The following is a 14,488-nucleotide window of genomic DNA, read 5'->3' on the forward strand; positions in this document are numbered from 1 at the left end:
TCTAGATGCTTTAGACAGTGGGGCCTGGACGAATGGAAACACAAATATCAGTTGATTTAGAACTTTGGTGGGCCACTATGTGGACCCACCTTGATAGACAGTGCTAGACGTGGGAACCACAAGATGTGTGCGTTGAATCCACACCGTCCAACAGCCCCGAGACGATGCTGGACCCACCAGACGTATGTATTTTTATCCTAGTCGTCCATCAAAGATGTGCAGCCCACTGACGCATGTGTTGTATCCATGGCTGCCTAGCACGTGGGGCCCATGTGATGTATGTATTTTATCCTGGCCATCCACCATCCAGACGGTGCTGGATGTGGACCCCAGCATGACACGTGTTTTGTATACAGACTATCCATCAAACAGACATCTAATAGGGATGTGGCCCACCTCGGATGTTTATATTCTGCATCCTCACCGTCCATCCATCCACATGTGTGGACCACACCCCTGGCGTACGTATTTCCAAACCATCCATCTATATGGGAGCTACATGAGGTATGTTTTATATCCACACCATCCAGACCATCCACATCTGGACGGTGGATGTGGGACACCTCACGTCTAGTCCCTGGACATGGGACACCACTAGGATGTATGTATTTTATTCACACTATCCTTACGTGGGACCTACCTTGATGAATGTGTTTCATCCACCGTTCATACACGTGAGCCACGAGACGAATGTATTTGATTTCCACAATCAGCAAGTGGTGTGGGACGTCACTGTGAGATATGTGTTTCACTCACTCCGTCCATCTGTATTTCCTCCAAGCCATCCATCTGTTTTGTTGTGGGGGTAGGGCCCACCTTGCCGTATTTGTTCTACAGCCACCATTCATCTGGACGGGCGTGGTGAGGCCCTACCATGAGATATGTGTTTTATCAACACCGTCTGTCTAGCAGCATTATAGCTGATAGACTGACGTCAGCAGGTTTTGTGGGTCCCTACCTTGATGTATGTATTCGATCCACACCGTCCGTCTGACGGGCTCACCTTGATGTATTTATTTCATCCACACCGTCCAAATTGTGTTGGACGATGCTGGACAATGTTTGGACAGTGCTGATTTACCTGTCTAATGTTTGGACGGTGCTAATTTGCACATCCAATGTTGGACAGTGCTGATAATCATTAATATCCATGTGCCCAATAGAATGATAGTGTATAGTGATACACATGTTACACCTGTAACTATTGAAATGATTTTTTTTTTGTGTAACCCAAGCTCTTACTTAAGGCCCATTAGTGCGGCCCATTAATGCAGCCCACTTGATGTGTATGAGGCCCATGTGTAGGGCCCACCTGTGATGTATATTAAGCCCATGTGTAGGGCCCACCTATTGTGTATTTGAAGCCCATGGGTCATGGCCCATTGTGATGTATTCGAGGCCTATGGGTAAGGCCCATTGTGATGAATTCGTGGCCTATGGGCAAGGCCCATTGTGATATATATTAAGCCCATGATGCATGGCCCATTTGATGTATTCAAGGCCCAGATATGTGGCCCATTTAATGCATATGAGACCCATGTGTAGGGCCCACATGTTATGTATTTGAGGCCCATGTGCAGGGCCCACCTATTGTGTATTTGAGGCCCATGTGATGTAGCCCATTGTGATGTATATTAGGCCCACAAATGCGGCCCACCTATTGTATATTTGGCCCATTTAGTAAGGCCCATTGTGATGTATTTTCAGCCCATGTGAGTGGCCCATAGTTATGTGTGTTAGGCCAGTGTGAGCGGCCCTTAGTGATATGTATTAGGCCCATGTGATGCGAGCCACTTGATGTATGAGACCATTATGTAAGGCCCATTGTGATTGTATGTGGCCCATTGTGATTTTATGTGGCCCGTTGTGACATAATTGTGGTCATTGATGAGGCCTGATGTGATGTACATGTGGCCCTTGAACGAGGCCCATTGTGATGTATATTCGGCCCTTGCGTGAGGTTATGGGCCCACTATATGTTTGACTCTATATAGGCCACTCCTTGGGAACAATGTTGGTTAAATGTCCACATTAATGGGTAATGATGGTTAAATGTCCTCATTGTGACCTTCCCTTAGGCCCTTTGATAGACCGATTATCGATGCCTGTTATCGATACCGATTATGAGTATGTGACAGCATAGCATCATGATACATGCTCATACGCATCATCTACATGTTTGTTATGAGATATGGTTAGCCATTGCATATGTCATTGGGCAGGTTGTTATGAGACTCCCTGATAGGTGAACATTATCTCACATGAGTGCACGGTATGCGCAAGAATAATGCATGACTGGATTATATGACTCATGCATCTTGCATTGTGTGTTGTGATTACTATAGCCCTAGTGACATCAGTGTCGTAGCCTCCACAGGCATGTCGTGGATGGCTAGATGGGACACCAGAAATATTTATTTCGAGCATCTAGGTACTTTGGATGTCCGTGGGTGAAAGTCCCTAAACCTCCATGGCCAAGAGACACCCCAACGTCTAGACCAAGTGGATACATGAGCACTCGAGTGTCGAATACCAGTAGGCCATGTCTCCCACTGTGTTGTGGTCGATTGGGAGGGGGTGTGGCCTTATCCACTCAATTTGTAATAGGTAAAACTAGGCTGAGTTTGACCAACTGATAAATGGGTTCGCTATCGACATGCCGGTTAGGTATTGACTGGTGGGCTGCTCACGTTTATGCTGGTGGGCTGACTACTGGCTTGGGCCTGCACAAATGCAGGTGGGCCTCAGTTATGGGCTGCCCTGACCACCGGCCCTGCACCGATCGTGGGCCCCACCAAATGTTGGTGGGTTGCTCTAGTGCCAGGCCACCATGGGCCATTCAAGTTGGACCGTCCATCAGGGACGTTATATCTAGAAAAAGAGCCTGGCCGGACGTCCAGTACTGTGCAGTTTCCCTTTCTTCTTTCTTTCTTTATATTTCTGTTTAATATTTGTATATATGTATATATATACATACGTATATGAACATATACCTAATAGTATACGAAGATAAGTGGTGGGCCCCACCTGGGACCCACCTGTGAAATGCATAAACGATGCATGCATGCTAAGGGCGTTGAAATAGAGGGTACTGTACATGTACAGTTGAACGCTCCTCTGCCAAGTCAGTTCACGTAAATTGATTGCAAAAAATTGAGATCTCATCATAGCTGATGAGTCTGGGAAATCCGAATGGTCCACATGAAGCAAAATCTCATAAAGTCCCTTGGTTTCAAATTTTACTTTAAACCGAAACTTCGGTGGGCCACAAGAAATGCAAACAGTTTCTTTCTTTGATTTGAAATTATTCTTGCTATGGCCCACCAGAATCTTGGATTAGGGTGAAAACTCCCGACCTAAGGTTTCTTGGAATTTTACATCATATGGACCAATCGGATTCGGCACCCATAGCACATGTGTAGGTGCATAAGGGAGCATGCCTCATGTATATACATATATACGTATATACATGTATGCATGCATCTGTACGTGCACGAGCTTTTTATACGGTGCCTCATACATCCATGCATGGTGAGTCCTGCATGCGTGAAACCCACCTCGTGCATATGTTCTATGTGGGCCATCCAAGGTCTGGACCTAGTCCACCTTGCGAATATATACCCAGACCATCCATTGACTTGGTGATGGGCCGGCGTACCACTACAACTGCAGCAGTTGTTGCATCCACATCGGCAACCTTGAGGGTCCCATTCCATGTGTGTGTTTAAATCCATACCGTCCAGCGAATGGGCCGCACTCTACTGATGTTCGGCAGACTGGGCTTGTGGACCCCACCGTGCACGAACTATGGGCTGTACCCCGTTCAAAGCCATGTGGGCTATACTGCATGAAATGTTAGCGGGTCTCATGGGTGGCACCCTCCACCAGATTAAGTGAGCCATGGTTAGGGCCATTTGGTGTGATGCATATGTACTGTATACAGTGTGTACATGTATACCACGTGAGATGTTATGTATGTGGTGTATACATTATATGCCATGGGATACATACCTCAGATATATAAGGTATATATATATATATATATATATATATATATATATATATATATGTATGTATATGCTCTGTGTTACATAGGTAATGTAAACATGTATATTACGTGACGAACCCATCCTAAGGATCTAAGGAGAAGGATGATGCTGATCTAGTGATCAAGTGGGCACTGAATGGACCCAGTTTAATTAAAAATAAGGGCTCATGTTTAGTGAGTTTGATTGTCTTGAGTACAGCCTAAGACAACCTCAGTCTAGGGTCTTCCTACCCTCCACCTATTCTCATCTTATCAACTTGGTGACTCATTATTTATTATAAATAAACTATATAGGGAGTCACGTGAGTGGTGTAAGTGCACCATCTCCTCAAGGAAACTTGCCCCTAGAAGCATTCTACGAATTGACTAGTGATGATTCTTCCCCTTGAGCTTTCCATCTTCTCATTAGCTTAAGTTATAGTTTTTATTAAAAAATATAATTGATATCTCTCTCTTATAATCGCATGTGTTAGCTGGTGGAAATTGAATTGCTATATTGCCTGCTTGATGTTCATCCTGTATATTTGTTCATGCTTGTGGATTATTTGTGTATTGCTTATGGACTTTAAACTGGTATATTAGTGGGAAACCCCCACCTATAAATGTACACCCATACTTAGGATGTAACCCGACTGGTTGTGATTAAAATGGACCTTCAACTTAGTGGTTATTGAGTGGTGGTCTAAATGGATCATTAATATGGGCCTACCATCTAGGGTTGTTGTGTCCAATAGTTTTCAAGGATGGTCTTTTATCGCATAGTTTTGATACTCGCCCTATGAGGCCTATTTTGATAGTTGCCCTATGTGGCTTGTTTGATATCACCCTATATGGTTTTGTTCTAATATTTTCCCTATATGGGTTTGATGTTTTATACCATGTAACCATGCGATGGTAAGCCCCATATATTGTAATATGATTGGCCACTAGTCGACGGATTTTTATTAAACATCCTAAGATGGTAGCCTTATGAGCCGGGGATGGTGGTAATGGGACACTTTACCCAAGCTATCGGCCTACGCTGGGCCTTGCGCTCCCCGTAGTGACCGTGAGCTTATTTTAAAATGGCTGATTGCAATTGGACTAATAATGAGCTGGCAAATCATGCACGTATAGCATACTATGACAGCTTGGATCATTATGCCCATACGATTACGCCGCGTGTTGCGCTAATGACCAGCCGATCAATTTATGATGATGACTTGGATCACTCATGCTCATACGATTACACTGCGTGTTGTGCTGATGACCAATCACATCCTTGGGTGACAACCCCATTGCATGTCTGGATGTTTTTCCTGGGGCACCGACCGTCCGGATGATTTACCCAGGTCGATGATTGCATTCATGCATCCATATACCTAAAAGATTGCATTTACTCTATTTTGGTTGTCTGGATGTTTTATACTATTTCTTACCTAATGTGGTAGTGTGCAATCTTGAGGGGAATTCACACTGAGTTGGCTACTCATCCATCAAATATACAACCATACAGGTAATATAGGTAGCTTAAGTAATATGCTTATTCAAACTTGATGAGGAGTAGGGTACGATCGCCAGGGATGCATGACTATATTTGTTTGGAGGGACTGCATGATCTCGCGGCTTATGTTTATGTGCTTTCTATTATTCTTCATGTATTAAATCATGTAAATCTTGTACTTGTTTAAATTTAGAGACATTGGTTTGTATAAGTCATTATGGGCAGCTTCTTATAAATTTGAATCATAATGAAATTTTGCTTTATGTCGATTTGTCCACACTATGCTCATTTGCTTACTCTGATGAAGGAAAAAAAATGTACACTCGAATTTGACCATCCTTTAAAGCTAACACTCGGGTTTTTGGGACACGGGTCATATACTTGGGTCTTGAAAATTCGGGGCGTTATAAGTTGGTATCAGAGTATAGTTTGGACAAACTTGGCCTTGGAAAATGATCTTCTACAAACTTCAAATGTCTCTAGTTAAGATGTTTGAAATTAGAAACTTGAACTTAGGTGAAATTCCCTTAGACTTAAGAGAATCATTGTGAATATAGAGACCTAAACTTAGGTCTCCTTGAAGATTTTATGTTTAGATATTGGAACTTGGAACTTAGAACAAATAAAAAAATAAAAAAAAAATTTAGTTCCCATGTAAACCACCAAAACTACTATTTGAACTTAGAATTTAACTTAGGTCCCTTTAGAAATTATTAGAATAACCATTTGAACTTATATGAATCTCCCCTGTAGCTAGGATAAATTAAGGATATAGGGACTCAGAAATTTAGGCCCCTAGATGATTGTTTTGGACGATCATAGAACTTAGAAATGATCTAAGGTTCCTTTAAAAATATAGATATTCAATGTTTTAGGTCCCTTAAGAAAGTTGTTGGAAAATCTTAGAAACTTTAGACTGGACCTAAGTCCCTTTAACATTCTAGGTTAGCCATTCAAACTTAGAGACAAAGCTTAGCTCCCCATTATAGAATATTAGAGTAGTTGCTTAAACTTGGAACTAAACCTAAATATTGTAGGAGGACAACTTGAGAACATAGGTACTTCAAACTTTAGACCCTTGAAATTTTTAGGACTAGACCCTTGGACTTCAAACTCATGTAGAGTTCCTTAGAAACTATTAAGTTAGCCATTTGAAATTAGGAGGAATTGAGAACATAGTGATTCAAAATTTTATGCTCCTGGAAAAGTTGTTGAATGACCGGAGAACATAGAAATGAACTTAGGACCCTTAGAACATTTAGTCATTGAACTTATGGAAAGTTCCCTGTAAAAATTATAGTTTTGAGAATATAGATACTTCAAAATGTTAAGCTCCCTGGAAGATTGTTTTGGTAACTATAGGACTTAGAAATGAGTGCAGGTTCTCTTGAGAGATTTTAGGTTTAGTCATTTGAAATTAGAAACTAAACTTAAGTATTGTGGATGTACAAATGCCCACTATGATGTATAAAAGGACCAAACCAAAACATTTTTATACTTAACTTCCAAATGAAGATTTGCTAGAAATTCAGGATATGAAATTTCTTAAGATTTCATGGTTAGTGATAACGTCATCGTAGTAATCAATCAAATGGATTGAATTTAGGCTTCGTAGGAAATTCCTTATCCACCACATTGTACGTTAGGTTGAACATGAGCACTTCCTAAAATCTAAGGAATTAGGCTAGCAATTGTCGTTTGAATCTCTCAATACATCTTTTACTTAGAAGTAACATTTTCCACAAATTTCAGCACGCAAGAATTAACTAGAGATGAAGTTATATGGTCTTAGGTAAAAATTTCAACCCCAGGCTAGGCATCTTGAAATTAGATTAGAAATCTTAAATGAACTCGGCAACCTTTAAACTCAGGTTCCATGTAGAAATCCTTGTCTTGAGATTTCCAAGTAGTACTTAGGTAATCAGAGTGCGCATTAGAAGCATAATGGGCCACATAGTTTTATTTGTCATGAAATTAGATGATTACATGATAATTCCCAAGGGTCTAGAACAATCGGGGTCATGGATTGATGGAACCATATATATGGAAAGTTACATGGTTTGGCTCAAGTTCTAAGTCCTAGCAAATCTCAACGATCTCGTTGCCCTGATAAAGCAAAGGATCGAGGTTTAACAGGATTGTGAATTGATACCAAAATCCTCTGTCCTACAGGCAGGAGATCGATGTATCGGGCTCAAACCCACTACAACCATTTGTCCATGATAGCTCGAACACTGGAAAATCATATTGCACTTTAGGTAGTGGGGAACTATTAATAGAGGTAAACAGGGGTAAAAGGAAAGATAAGAGATGGATATTGGCCACCAAAATGAACTTATAATCTCAGTAATCTCGTTGTTGGCTAGCATTAGAATAATTCCCAAGCTCTAGTTAATACATAAATGATTTACGATCATTGGTAAAACCTAAACACACCAGTCAATCTACTAGATTATAGGCATAAGGGTCGTGAAAACTTTCGACATGGCTTGTTGAGAATATATGAAACATGATTTCACACTTAAACATATGAGAAATAGGGTAAATGTTTAGGAAAACTAAATCACTCATAAAGCAAATAATCGAACTACGTGTTACCAAATCTCGGGGTCAAGATTTTCTTTAAGGGGCGTAGATTGTAACGACCTCAGTTTTGGGCGCCTAGTGGCATACGTTTGTAATGGATATTATCATCGTCCCTAATAATAATAGAAACTCTGAATTTCGGGGATGAAATTCTCTTTAAGGAGGGTAGATTGTAACACCCCGTACTTTTCAGTACTCGGGTGTTACCATATAACCAAGCTTAGCATAAATACAAGCCAGGCCTAAGTAAACACTTACGTTCCTCCTAGTTTAAATCTGACTATTGAAAATAAATATCAAACCCAGTGGATTGATGAGTCGCATTATTTGGGCCAATAATAACCTAAAGAGGAGTGTAGCGGCCCACCTGAGCCTCACCATCAGTCTAAAGTGGGTTGGGACCCCTATTAAGGGTCCCCCAGTGCAAATGGACGATATGGATGGGAGCACTAACGTCCCATCGGGCCCCCACACGGTGCATGTACATTGAGAGTGCATGTACACGACGTGCGTTGGATCCATGGGGTCAGTCAAACGGCCTTTGACTGACCCTCTCTCGAAAAATAGCGAAATGGCATTTTTCCCGCCATTTTCATTTTTGAACGTTGGATCTTTGGGCCTCTAAGTGGCCCACCCTAGCCACTTTCCGAGCCATCTGGACCGTTCATTTTCTCCAAGGGGCCCGGCTTAACAAAACCGTATAGCGTTTTGGGCCATTGTAAACGGACGAGATAGATGGGTCACCACCATCCATTGTACTACATGTGGCAGAAATCCGCTGTATGGAACCCATCTAGGATTACTTGGACGGCTCATAATCGACCAGATGGCGCCATCTCAGCCATCCAACTTCCAAAGAGAGGTGTGCTCTCTCTATTCCAGAAACGGCCGGGCAAGGGCTGTGTAAGAAAAAGCAAGGAGTGGCATTCCACTATGGGAAAGAGGTACTGACTCTCTCCCAGCCGTTCCTGGGGACACGTGGCTCCATCCCTGTCGATGGTGCGAAGCGAGACGAAATGGAGACGAAAACTCGAGCTCTCTCACGAGAATTGGAGATTCTCATGAGATATGTGGAGATAGGCATTTGGGACACGAGAAATGGGCCCCACACTAATCCTGGGTCCCATATGGACGACCAGATGAATCAGATCGTGCCCATGCACGTTAAATGATGATCCGCCATTAAAGATCGGATCGTCTTCCCCGCTGAAAACCCACACGAAACAACAAGATGGGCCCCACCAGATCAGAAAGAATGCTTTTCTGGTGGGCCTCAAGGTCAGTTTTTCATCCAAACGGATGGATGGGCCCCACTAGATCAGAAAGAATGCTTTTCTGGTGGGCCTCAAGGTCAGCTTTTCATCCAAACGGATGGATGGGCCCCATGCAAGGGTGATACCCGATCTCGGCCGTGCAAAGGGAGGGTAATTCCTGGCCGTTGGTATCCTCCCTTTCCCTCTATAAATAGAGCCCTGTAGCCTCGGGTATCAGACCAAGAGAGCTGAGACCGTAAGAGGGTGAGAGGGACAGACCCGGTGCCACACTGCGTCGACCCAGCCCATGCAGGCTGAGACGAGTCAGTGCAGTCCGGTCGAGTCAAGTTGAGAGAGAGAGAGAGAGAGAGAGAGAGAGAGAGAGAGTGTGTGTGTGTGTGTGTGTGTGTGTGTGAGAGAGAGAGAGAGAGAGAGCAAAGGTGAGTGGAGGCCGTATACGTGGAGCACCCAACGCCCGCACTACACCAGCTCAACCTGAACTCAAGAACAAGTTGGGTCAGTTTAGGTCAAGGGAAACTCCATTTCTGAGGAGAGGAAGAAATCCAGGTAATCTCTAGCCCCTCCCTTCACCTGTGTAACATAAAACTCAGCTGGACTCAACCACTGAGCAGGGCCACCCTGACCATCACTTCACTGAAACCCAAACCGGACCTAAATCCAGCTGCAGAAGGGTCTAAAAACAACTCCATGTAGAAGATGATGCTGCTCATGTTTAAGGCTAGTGGGCTGACTGCTGGCTTGGGCTTGCACAAATGAAGGTGGGCCTCAGTTGTGGGCTGCCCTGACCGCCGGCCCTGCACCGATCGTGGGCCCCACCAAATGTTAGTGGGTTGCTATAGTGCCAGGCCACCATGGGCCATTCAAGTTGGACCATCCATCAGGGACGTTATATCCAGAAAAAGAGCCTGGGCCGGACGTCCAGTACTAGGCAGTTTTCCTTTCTTCTTTATTTCTTTATATTTCTATTTAATATTTGTATATATGTATATATATACATACGTATATGAACATATACCTGATAGTATACTAAGATAAGTGGTGGGCCCCACCTGGGACCCACCTGTGAAATGCATAAACGATGCATGCATGCTAAGGGCGTTGAAATAGAGGGTACTGTACATGTACAGTTGAATGCTCCTCTGCCAAGTCAGTTCACGTAAACTGATTGCAAAAAGTTGAGATCTCATCATAGCTAATGAGTCTAGGAAATCCGAATGGTCCACATGAAGCAGAACCTCATAAAGCCCCTTGGTATCAAATTTTACTTTAAACCGAAACTTCGGTGGCCCACAAGGAATGTAAACAGTTTCTTTCTTTGATTTGAAATTATTCTTGCTATGGCCCACCTGAATCTTGGATTAGGGTGAAAACTCACAACCTAGGGTTTCTTGGAATTTTACATCTTATGGACCGATCGGATTCGGCACCCATGGCATGTGTATAGGTGCATAAGGGAGCATGCCTCATGTATATACATATATACGTATATACATGTATGCATACATTTGTACGTGCATGAACTTTTTATAAGGTGCCTCATACATCCATGCATGGTGACTCCTGCATGCGTGAAACCCACCTCGTGCGTATGTTCTATGTGGGCCATCCAAGGTCTGGACCTAGTCCACCTTGGGCATATATACCCAGACCATCCATTGACTTGGTGATGGGCCGGCGTACCACTACAACTGCAGCAGTTGTTGCAACAACGTCGGCAACCTTGAGGGTCCCATTCCTTGTGTGTGTTTAAATCCATACCATCCAGCGAATGGGCCGCACTCTACTGATGTTCGGCAGACTGGGCTTGTGGACCCCACCGTGCACGAACTATGGGCTGTACCCTGTTCAAAGCCATGTGGGCTATACCGCATGAAATGTTAGTGGGTCCCATGGGCAGCACCCTCCACCAGATTAAGTGAGCCATGGTTAGGGCCATTTGGTGTGATGCATATGTACTGTATACAGTGTGTACATGTATACCACGTGAGATGTTATGTATGTGATGTATACATTATATGCCATGGGATACATACCTCAGAAATATAAGGTATATATATGTATATGCTCTGTGTTACATAGGTAATGTAAACATGTATATTACGTGACGAACCCATCCTAAGGATCTAAGGAGAAGGATGAGGCTGATCTAGTGATCAAGTGGGCCCTGAATGGACCCAGTTTAATTAAAAACAAGGGCTCATGTTTAGTGAGTTTGATTGTCTTGAGTACAACCTAAGACAACCTCAGTCTAGGGTCTTCCTACCCTCCACCTATTCTCATCTGATCAACTTGGTGACTCATTATTTATTATAAATAAACTATACAGGGAGTCACGTGAGTGGTGTAAGTGCACCATCTCCTCAAGGAAACTTGCCCCTAGGAACATTTTACGAATTGACTGGTGATGATTCTTCCCCTTGAGATTTTCATCTTCTCATTAGCTTAAGTTATAGCTTTTATTAAAAATTATAATTGATATCTCTCTCTTATAATCACATGTGTTAGCTGGTTGAAATTGAATTGCTATATTGCCTGCTTAATGTTCATCCTGTATATTTGTTTATGCTTGTGGATTATTTGTGTATTGCTTATGGACTTTTAACTGGTACATTAGTGGGAAACCCCCACCTATAAATGTACACCCATACTTAGGATGTAACCTGACTGGTTGTGATTAAAATGGACCTTTGACTTAGTGGTTATTAAGTGGTGGTCTAAATGGATCATTAATGTGGGCCCACCATCCAAGGTTGTTGTGTCCAATAGTTTTTAAGGATGGTCTTTTATCGCATGGTTTTGATACTCGCCCTATGAGGCCTATTTTGATAATTGCCCTATGTGGCTTGTTAGATATTGCCCTATGTGGTTTTGTTCTGATATTTTCCCTATATGGGTTTGATGTTTTATACTGTGCAACCATGCGATGGTAAGCCCCATATATTGTAATATGATTGGCCACTAGTTGACGGGTTTCCATCAAACATCCTAAGATGGTTGCCTCATGAGTCGTGGATGGTGGTAATGGGACACTATGCCCGAGCTGTCGGCCTACGCTGGGCCCTGCGCTCCCCATAGTGACTGTGAACTTATTCTAAAATGGCTGATTACAATTGGACTAATAATGGGCTGGCAAATCATGCACGCGTAGCATATTATGACGGCTTGGATCTTTATGCCCATACGATTACGCCACGTGTTGCGCTAATGGCTAGCCGATCGATTTATGATGATGACTTGGATCACTCATGCCCATACGATTACACTGCGTGTTGCGCTGATGACCAGTCATATCCTTGGGTGATGACCCCATTACCTGTCTGGATTTTTTCCAGGGGCACCGATCGTCCGGATGATTTACCAGGTCGATAATTGCATTCATGCATCCATGCACCTAAAAGACTACATTTACTCTATTTTTCTTGTCTGGATGTTTTATACTATTTCTTACCTAATGCGGCGGTGTGTAATCTTGAGGGGAATTCACACTGAGTTGGCCACTCATCCATCAAATATACAATCGTACAGGTAATATAGGTAACTTAAGTAATATGCTTATTCAAACTTGATGAGGAGTAGGGTACGATCGCTAGGGATGCATGACTGTATTTGTTTGGAGGGGCTGCGTGATCTTGCGGCTTATGTTTATATGCTTTCTGTTATTCTTCATGTATTAAATCATTTAAATCTTGTACTTGTTTAAATTCAGAGACATTGGTTTGTATAAGTCATTATGGGCAGCTTCTTGTAAATTTGAATGATAATGAAATTTTCCTTTATGTCGATTTGTCCACACTATGCTCATTTGCTTACTCTTATGAAGGAAAAAAAAAACGTACACTCGAATTTAACCATCCTTTAAAGCTAACACTCGGGTTTTTGGGACATGGGTCGTATACTCGGGTCTTAAAAATTTATTTCATTCACACCATCCATCTGTATTTCCTTCAAGCTGTCCATCTGTTTTGCTGTGGAGGTGAGGCCCACCTTACCATTTGTGTTCTACATCCACCATTCATCTGGACGGGTGATGGTGAGGCCTTAACATGATATATGTGTTTTATCAACACCGTCTGTCTAGCAGCAATATAGCTACTAGACTAACGTCAGTAGGTTCTGTGGGTCCCTACCTTGATGTATGTATCCGATCCACACCGTCCATCTGGCGGGCTCACCTTGATGTATTTATTTCATCCACACCGTCCAGATTGTGTTGGATGGTGATGGACAATGTTTGGACGATACTGGACAAGGTTTGGACAGTGATGATTTACTTATCCAATGTTTGGACGGTGTTGATTTGTACGTTCAATGTTGGACAGTGCTGATCATCATTAGTAACCATGTGCCCCATAGAATGATAGTGTACAGTGATACACATGTTAGACCTGTAACTATTGATATGATTTTTTTTTATGTAATCCAAGCTCTTACTTAAGGCTGATTAGTGCGGCACATTGATGCAGCTCACTTGATGTGTATGAGGCCCATGTGCAGGGCCCACCTATGATGTATATTAGGCCCATGTGTAGGGCCCACCTATTTGTATTTGAAGCCCATGGGTTGTGGCCCATTGTGATGTATTCGAGGCCTATGGGCAAGGCCCATTGTGATGAATTCGTGGCCTATGGGCAAGGCCCATTGTGATATGTATTATGCCCATGATGCATGGCCCATTTGATGTATTTGAGGCCCAGATACGTGGCCCATTTGATGCATATGAGACCCATGTGTAGGGCCCACATGTTATGTATTTGAGGCCCATGTGAAGGGCCCACCTGTTGTGTATTTGAGGCCCATGTGATGCTGCCCATTGTGATGTATATTAGGCCCATGTATGTGGCCCGCCTATTATGTATTTGGCCCATTTAGTAAGGCCCATTGTGATGCATTTTCGGTCCATGTGAGCAACCAATAATGATGTGTGTTAGGTTAGTGTGAGTGGCCCTTAGTGATATATATTAGGCCCATGTGATGCGGCCCACTTGATGTATGAGACCCTTGTGTAAGGCCCATTGTGATTGTATGGGGTCCATTGTGATATAATTGTGGCCATTGATGAGGTCTTATGTAATGTATATATGGCCCTTAAGCGAGGTC

This window comes from Magnolia sinica, chromosome 2, assembly GCF_029962835.1.
Source record: "Magnolia sinica isolate HGM2019 chromosome 2, MsV1, whole genome shotgun sequence".
NCBI lineage: Eukaryota > Viridiplantae > Streptophyta > Magnoliopsida > Magnoliales > Magnoliaceae > Magnolia > Magnolia sinica.